At 45.5% G+C, this 8,675-nt stretch overlaps 1 pseudogene; it reads right to left on the reverse strand.

The window, feature by feature from the left end:
* Positions 1-2,390: 2,390 nt before the first annotated feature.
* On the reverse strand, positions 2,391-7,386 carry LOC120689678 (annotated as a pseudogene).
* Positions 7,387-8,675: the final 1,289 nt, after the last annotated feature.

Below are 8,675 nucleotides of genomic sequence, written 5' to 3' on the forward strand. Positions count from 1 at the left end.
GCCTTAAGTTCTTGATCGGTTGCAAAGGAATTGAAGGGGAGTAGAGAGGGTTGGGAAGGATTAAATTCCCAACAAATCAAAATCCCTCTCAGTCCCTTCCAATCCTCTCAATCCATTTGTGGAGGGGATTAACTGAACAATGCCTAAGTGGGAGCTTCTCTTTTTTTGTTTTTTTTTGGGGGGGGGGGGGGGCGTGATCAGTGCAGAAAAATTGCTTTGTCCTGTCTTAAACTGCTGTGATTTGCAGATCTCTGCACATGTATAGCCCCAAGGATGTGGAGCCAAACACACTTAAATCTTATGCTGATTCCAGTGATGTTGACATATTTTCACAGTCTCCTAGTTGTTTTCTTTTCTGCGGTGTGGACGTTGACGCTTGATATATGTTTCAACTTAAAAGAAATCATTTGACGAGTGAAGTGCTTGTCCAGCACTTTTTAATTTTTTATGTACGCATACACGCCTGAAGGAAATTGGGTGGTACGTACCACCTGTAAAGCGAATATCATTTAAGGAAAACCTGTGTAATCAATCGTCCTCTGAGCCCTGAAAGCTCAAGACTGAATGTGTGAGTCCGTACAGAGTGTTCCTGAAGCAAGCAGCATGCAGGTCTACCGTGCGGCCTTGCCAAGATCGTTAAAATCATCCACTGGTTGATGTAACTAAATAATGTAATAAATAATGTAAAGCTTTCTTTCTATTTCCCAGTCAAGACTTTGTCAGAACGTCTTTGTCGTTGTAAAGAGCGCACTATTGGCATCGAGCTATATCAAGTTTGTTGGCCCATAAAAAATTAACAAGAAGAAAATAACATGCGTACATTGAGTATATCACTATCATGTTTGTTCTAAAAAGATACCACTAGCTAAAAAAAATTATCAGGACAAATGTGCACCAAATTAAAGATCATATTCTACCTTTCTTATCTGCATACAGTTACGGTTAGATTGGTCACATGTTCTCGGAGCAACTTCAGTAACACATAACTGTCATGTGTAGACGAGTAGACGACTATCTCACACATGATATCCACCGCAGAATCGAGCATGGTTTCTCGTCAGATCGATCAACAACTCCTGGTCAGGAACAAGTCTGGACCAAACCTTAGCTTTCTCCGGCGTCGCTGTCCGCTTAGCCATCCATGGCAGAGAATCCACCAGCGAAGGCACTGCCTGCTGCTCGCCTGCTCTCGCTCAGAGTCGCAGAACGCTCGAGCGTTCAGCAAGCAACAACAGAGCATGCACGTTTTTTCTTCGGCGGCGAGGGCGGTGGAGACCACAGATTGGTCGTCGTCGGAGACGGGGACGTATCGGTACCGCACGGACCCTGGCACCGTCGCTGCTGGCGGCCCTCGTTGTCGGAACAAGGACAGGGTTGGCGCCTGCTCGGTGAGACGGCCAGGGGTGGCGGACGGAGCGAGCCACGCTGCTGACCGCGCGTGGCGCAGAAAATTACGGCACCGAGCGGCGGCGAGTGTCGCCGGAGTTGGTGGCGGAGACCCTTTCGGCGCTTCCGGAACGCGATGCGACGGGTCCCAGCCCAGAGGAAGAATGTGGAGGAATCGCTTCAGCGCTGTCTGCTTCTACGGATGCAACTTCAGTTCGAAGCTACTACTGACCACTGCGACACGACTACACGAGCTTGGACTGACTGATGAATGAGAGCGGAATCTGAGGAATCACTGTTTTACAGAGTGGGGGAAAAAATGGAAATATCGTGCCCGATGAGACATCATGTGCCTGATCTGAATTCTGAACCGATGGTGCTTGACGAGACGCAGGGGAATGGACATGGCACCTCGTGCAGCGACCGCTCTGCTGGCCCCATGATTCGACTCCGGTCATCGTCTATGCCTTGGCTTAACCAAGAAGATCAACGACTCTCTGTTTGGTCTTCCACAGCTCTCAACTGTTGAAACTGAAATAGCACAACAGCCGCAGCTATCGTCCGGTGTCTCTACATGTGATGGGGAAGCAACGGAAGCAACCGCAGTGTAGCAGCTACTTCTGCTTCCTTTTAAAAAAAAAGTTCTGCTTCTACAGTGCATCTGATAGGAAAGGAGCTTGCCCAAGAACAGTGTTCTACTGAAGCAACCTTTAAACCTGAATAATTTAGATCATATTATTGTTAAAGGTGAGTTTTTTCTTGGAGGATACTACCGGAGAATATTTGAGGAATATTTGTGCTTTAAAATAGAATATGAGGAATGTAACTGTGCAACAGATATTCCTTGGAGATCATATATAGTGGTAATGAGAGGATTTGCATTTTTTTTAAATAGAATGCATGTTTATCTCGGAGAAATAACAATCGAAGGTATCTGATGAATGTCTACCACTCTACCTAGAGATATGATGAAGTGCCACACATTGAAAAGCTGACAACTTGAATGGATACAGCAAATCAATAATGATCGTAGGCACTAGGCAGCAATGAATTGTTGACTTGAAACAAAATTTCTGGATACAAACGATCAAGCTCAAATAATGTTACAACATTCTCGGGGTGTCAAAATCCATATGATCTGAACTGGATCTTCCGAAGGGCGCACTGAAGCCAAAACTATCAGAAGGACCGCTGTCAGGGGCAACTCCTCCCTCCGGCATTCCAAAATCTGCCACTGGAATGGAAGCCCACGGTGCTGGCATCATGGTTTCAGAACCAACGACAGTCACCACATTTTGTGGCGTATTTGCGCCAGGTCGCCTGTTTGTGGAACTGCTAGATCCTATCGTGGGTATCGACTGCTGATTCTTCTGTGGGGACTTGGGACGGAGGCTCTCGATCTCTGGAGTTGTCACCACGAGATGAGGAGCTTCAGGAGGCGGGTTACAACCCCCACCTCCCTGCCATACTTTTCCATCTCTGTCTGCAAAATTTCTTGATGTATGCCTGCAAGGATGCAAGTTCTTAGCAGCGATGAATGTAGAAAATGTTCTCCAAACTCAGAATTTCATCTGTGTTCAGGCCATACCTCTTTATTAAAGTTGGATGTGGACAAACCTTTACCAAGAGTAAGCCAACCTGGACGAATGTTATGGTCCTCACCAAAGAGTTCAAGATGCCTCCTACCAAGCGCAAAATGCTCAATGATCCTATACATGTCTTCAGGCTTTTTTGTTGAACCTGTACAATACACAAATATTACCAAGCTAGTGACGGTTTACCAATTAGCATTCCTTCAATAATAAAATTGATGTGAGTCAGCAATAAATAGTGACAAGTATCAGATGGCTGCAAATAATAGTAACAGATAAGTAGAACAACATATACATAAGATCAGATTCTTCCTATTAACTCTCTAAGAGGGGGGGGGGGTGTTGCTATAAAAAGGACAACTAAAGGCAGCAAAGATGAGTGCTACAAAAGATAGTTATAGCAGCTATATTGGTTTTTTACATTTGTTTTCTCCCTCACCAATCTCCTTTGAGACAAAATGGATAAACAGTTAGGTGAACGTCTTGTGGGCAAAAGGTGCCTGGGCTCAAGCCCTAGCCCAACCATGGGCAGGAGCCCAGGAGGGTACTGCGAGTACAGCACAGGCACACCAGGAGTTCGTGTAGGTTAGGTTTTAGGAAGTGTCTAGAGATTAGGTTTGCTTATAAGTCAAGTCAACTCAGGATTCCTTGCAAGTCAAGTCAAACCCTCCCCATAAATGTGAGGGGAGATTTAATCGTTGAAAATCAATAAGTAAAGGGTTTAACCATTAGGCTCTCCAGTCCCCAAGTCTCTCCCCCCTTCCGCTACTGTTTAGCCACCTCCTCCCTCCCCAATAACTCAGAACCACACGAATAGGGATAGAGAAGGCCATGTCCCCTCTGTATTACGGAGGAAAAAAATTGCACAAACTACTGGGTCATCAAAAGCCATTCTAGAACATTCAAAGAAAACAAAAAACAATAGATGCTTGCTCAGACTAATAAATGGTATCAGTTAACCTGAATAGATGTTGGCAGGTCGAAAACTAGGTATATTGAAAGGGAATTCGCATAATAAACAAATCAAAATGGAAAATCCTAGCATGCAAAATATGACAATTGAAGGGAGAACATTTTTCATGAGGCATTAGAGGTGCCATCTGATGAAAGATTGTACGAGGGAAGAAGACTATATACATAGTCAATGCTGCCGCTCATCAGTTGGCACTGGTAGTTAGCAAAGGGTGAACATGAAGCAATGAATAATGATATTTGTGTATTATAAATGTGTATTAAGAATCAAATACCATCAATGGGTTCCTCAGCTATTATTATGTCAGTGTCGATGTTCGCATGGATGATATGCCCATCAGTGCTGCGCCGTACAGTTCCTTTTATGCCCATTAAGCAATGCTCCTGAATAAGGGGGGAACATATGATTAAGAAGAAAGCCAGCTACAAGGGAGTTTATTAGCCATTAGACAGAGAATAGCTAACCTTTGAACGCTGGAACAAAGTATTCGAATCATGGCGCAGACCTGGTGTTGCATTTTTCTTGTTGGTTTTTACCCAACATACATCCTCACACCTACGGAATCCCCACTGCAGGAACAAATACCTCAGCACTATGCATCTCAATACTATTATTCACTAATTAAGCTAAAGATTTCTTGGATTACTGTTTCAATGTAACCCAATGAGACACCCCTTCATCTCCATTAGGTAAATAGGGCACAATTCCAATAAAAATTGCATCGAGTTGTGCACAGACAAGAAATGGCTACAATTGAATATGGAGTGCAGCACATAGTAAGCAGCAGCCAGCAACTCAGCATGTTTGAGAGTGATGAAATTGTTAATGTAATATTATATGAATAGCAATCCGATAGAATATTCCTTAGTATTTATGAAATAAATAGAACATCTTTTGTGAACAAAGCATGGGGTATGGGCCAAACAAACAAGAAATAGCTACAATAAATAAGATGAGTAAGGCACACATTGGGGACAATGGAAAGCATGTTTTGAGCAGAATATTGTAGTCTGGATCTGGTCTTCTAGAAGTTGAAATCAATTCTAAGGCGCCCAATGAACAGGTCAAGTGTGATAATAAATTAATAAATAAAACACTAGAAACAGCACTTATGAAGATACCAAGTTATACAAAGAGCCAGCTAGCCCACCTTCTTCAAACATTGTCTGCCTTGTTCAAGACCAATACCATCACCAACCCAAAGGAAGATAAATGAAGGCATATCAGCTATGGCCTGTTGAATCAAATAACTAACTATATCATAGCAACTCCACAAGAAAAGGATGAGCCCCCAAAGAAGAAGAAAGGCTGTAATCTTCACTAAAAGGGAAATTATATAGCAATTCAAGATAGAGAACAACCTCAATTTTCAAATTCATAATCTCCTCAGCAGTCCAATACTCAATATGATCTGTGACACCTGGAGCACGATGAACATACTCCTCCCATGGAGGATCTACAAGGATAACATCAAACTTTGTGCCGAAAAAATCTGGGGAAAGCACATGTTCCTTGAGGTCACACTTGTAATACATTGGCGCTGAAGCTGAGTTAGCAACTATTTCATCTTTCCTCTGTATGAGTTCTCTTAACTTAGGATAATCCTCCACTACACTTGTAAGCTCTAGTTCCCTAATGAAATTCTGAGGTCGCAAGCCAGTGTCAACAAAGTTCTGTGAATAATCATTCTGTTCACGCCTTGAAGGAGCTTTTCGAGCAGGTCCACTATTCCTCTGGGGTGTCCAGCCTCCAGGTGGCTTATCATGAAGCATTTCATGATTTGGTGTAGCCATTGGGTTGAAACCTGGTACTGGATCATCTGTAGGACCTCCTCTTCCAGTGGTTGTTTGATCCAATTGAATATTATGCCTTGGGCCAGCTCCCACACTAGGAGAGAACCCAGGTCCAGCTGCTAGAGGAGGCATAAGAAGATTGGGTGGAACAGAGAGCATATTCACATCCATACCCCTTCCTCCAGCCCAAACAAGAGGCCCTGGAAAAGGTGGCATGAAAATACCAGGTCCAAGAGGACTTGGAGAATGTGACATGTTTGGGCCCATTGGTTGCATTGGACCTGGTGGCAGACCAAGAGGTCCAAATGGTGGAGGCGTCATCATGGGCACTGGACCTCCCATTCTCTGAGGGTCCCTTCCATTTGGCCTCCCTCTTATACCTCTAGAAAATCTACCACCTTTTGATCCTTGCTGAGGAATCAGGGAAGACAAACTGCTGCTACCACTTTGAACTTCTATTGCTGTATCGGATGTCATTGGTCCTCTCAATCCTGCTCTCACAATTGGTGAATCAACAGAACCTTTACTGGTATTCTGATTTGTAACTTGAGCATCATCATAGTATCTCTCTTTTGAAGCCTCTTCACTTCCATACTTCCTTTTGTCCTCTTCAGCAGGATCATTTGTTCCAGCTGTTAAATCCTGATGTGCAGCCATGCTTGTTCTTCTCCCAGAAACAGAGCTCTCCCTTCCAAAATCTAGATTCCTATTAGGCCTTATTTCTATAGAATCAGAACTATCATATCGATATCCATATGATGAAGGACCTTTGCTGCTCTCATATCTGCCCCTAGAATCTCTCCGGTACGCAGATCGGCCCTGGAAACTTCCACCATCTAACCTTTCATGCCCATGACTCCATTCTGTAGTAGTGCCATAGTCATTTGTGCCTTTAGAATCTTCCCTTTGATGATTTCTCCTGTACTCTCTTGATTCTTCCGATTCTTTGTTTCGCTCCCTCCCTCTGTGTGACATAAAATCCTCTCTAGTTTTCTCTTTCATGTTAATACTTTGTTCCCTGGCGCTTCCACCATCTTTAGTTCCTAAATTGATGTTACTTTCATATGTATAGTCATCTTGATGCCTTAGTTTCTCAGCTTTCTCTTCCCATTCGGCAATCCTATGTTTATCATCTCTTTGACCGGATCCATCCCTGTGGTCATGAGCCTCTCGTGCATCCTTGTGATTACTCTGACCAGAAGATGGCCTACCATCAGCTTGATCAGAGTCCCAATCATTCTCATCTTCTCTTCTTCTCCTACTGCTGTCCCCATCTTTCTCACTTTTCTCCTCAGGGCTTCGCCGTGGAACCTTGGACACCCGTGAATCCCTTCTTAGATTGTAGTCATCCTCATCTTCACTGTAGGCTTTGGCTGAGCCTGAAACAGACTCCCTTCTAGACTCATTCCTATCACTAGAAGATCCCCACCTAGCATCATCTGGATCCTCAAATCTATCTGCATAGCCATGCTTTGTAACCTTGCCTGGCTGGCTCTTTCTGCCGTCAGCATCCTCTTGCTCATCGTATTCCTTCCAACTGCCCATGGCATCAATGCTGCCCTCAACATCTCCCTTGCTGCGACTTCTGCTAGAATCGGACCCTTCCATTGCAGAGATCTTCTACAATTATATGGGCTTCTAGACTCAAAACTGTCACGACGGTGCCAGCGTGACAAGCGTGAGTCATCGTCCATGTAACAAGGTTGTTATGCTAGCTGTCAATTGAAGGGAACGTGGTTTGGTGAAGGGCCCACTGGGCAGTGTATGAGCCGTGCGCATATAAGCCGGCGCGTCTGTATGACTGGACATGAAAAATCTAAAAAGTAAAACTCGTTACGCAAGGGGAAAAGGAGACCTCCTCCTTCCCCAAGTTATCCGAAACTGAATCCCCTTGTTGAATCTCACGTCGGCGGTGATCGTCGCCGGCCACGGGTGTGACAGGTGGTATCAGATTCAGCGTTTCTCGGACCGCCGCTTCCTCCCTCGCCGCCGCGATTTCCGCCAGGGCCGCTACCGCATCGGCGTGCGCGCCTGCTCCGCCGATTTCGCTCGATTTCGGCGTCCACGCCACACGCCGGTTAGCTGTTCCGGCGCCGCCGTCCACATACTCTTCTCTGCCGCTTAGGGTGTAGTGCAGGAATCCGGCGAACTCTGCCCTTCGTCGCCAATTTCGGGTACATGCTGTCCGCTGAACCCCGTCGGTTTTGACCTGAGCAATCGATTCGGTTGGGATCGTGTGTTTCCGCCTGCGATCTGCGGTGGAATCACTGCCCGTAATTCCTTTCCCGCTCGGGTCGACTTGCAGTGCGGGCACCACGGCGCCTCCCAAGCCTTCCGCGCAGACTCAGTTCGTGCTCAACGCCATGGAAGAGACTGCGCGTCAGGATGATGCTCACTGGGAGCAAGTCATGGAGTCTCGATCTCATCTTCGCCCAGATGACAGATCTGGGACATACTCAGCAACAACTTCGCTCACAGGTGGAACTGACTACCCATGCTGTGGACACCTTCGGGAAAGAGCAGCAAATCCTGGCACAGAAGGTTGACTCCACCGCTCAAGCTGTTGCCCAGATCCTGGGGGATCACTACACCGCACATGAGCGTGACCCTGGTCGCCCCCCGTCTCCAGTTCCTCCTCGACAGCTATTTGGTGAGGCTTCTTCATCTCGTACTGCTGGTCGTCCACACGCTGAATCCCATGGCATGCATCGACATTTTCTGCCCAAAATGCCATTCCCTCAGTTCATTGGTGATCAACCTAAGATTTGGAAGGATAAATGCCTTGATTATTTTCGCATTTTTGATGTCCCGGATCACATGTGGGTTGCTATGGCTTCTATGAACTTTGATAAGAATGCAGCAAAATGGCTTCAAGTGTATAAGGCACAGTTTGGTCTAGGTACTTGGGACTCATTCAGTAAGGCTGTAGAA

This window comes from Panicum virgatum, chromosome 9N, assembly GCF_016808335.1.
Source record: "Panicum virgatum strain AP13 chromosome 9N, P.virgatum_v5, whole genome shotgun sequence".
NCBI lineage: Eukaryota > Viridiplantae > Streptophyta > Magnoliopsida > Poales > Poaceae > Panicum > Panicum virgatum.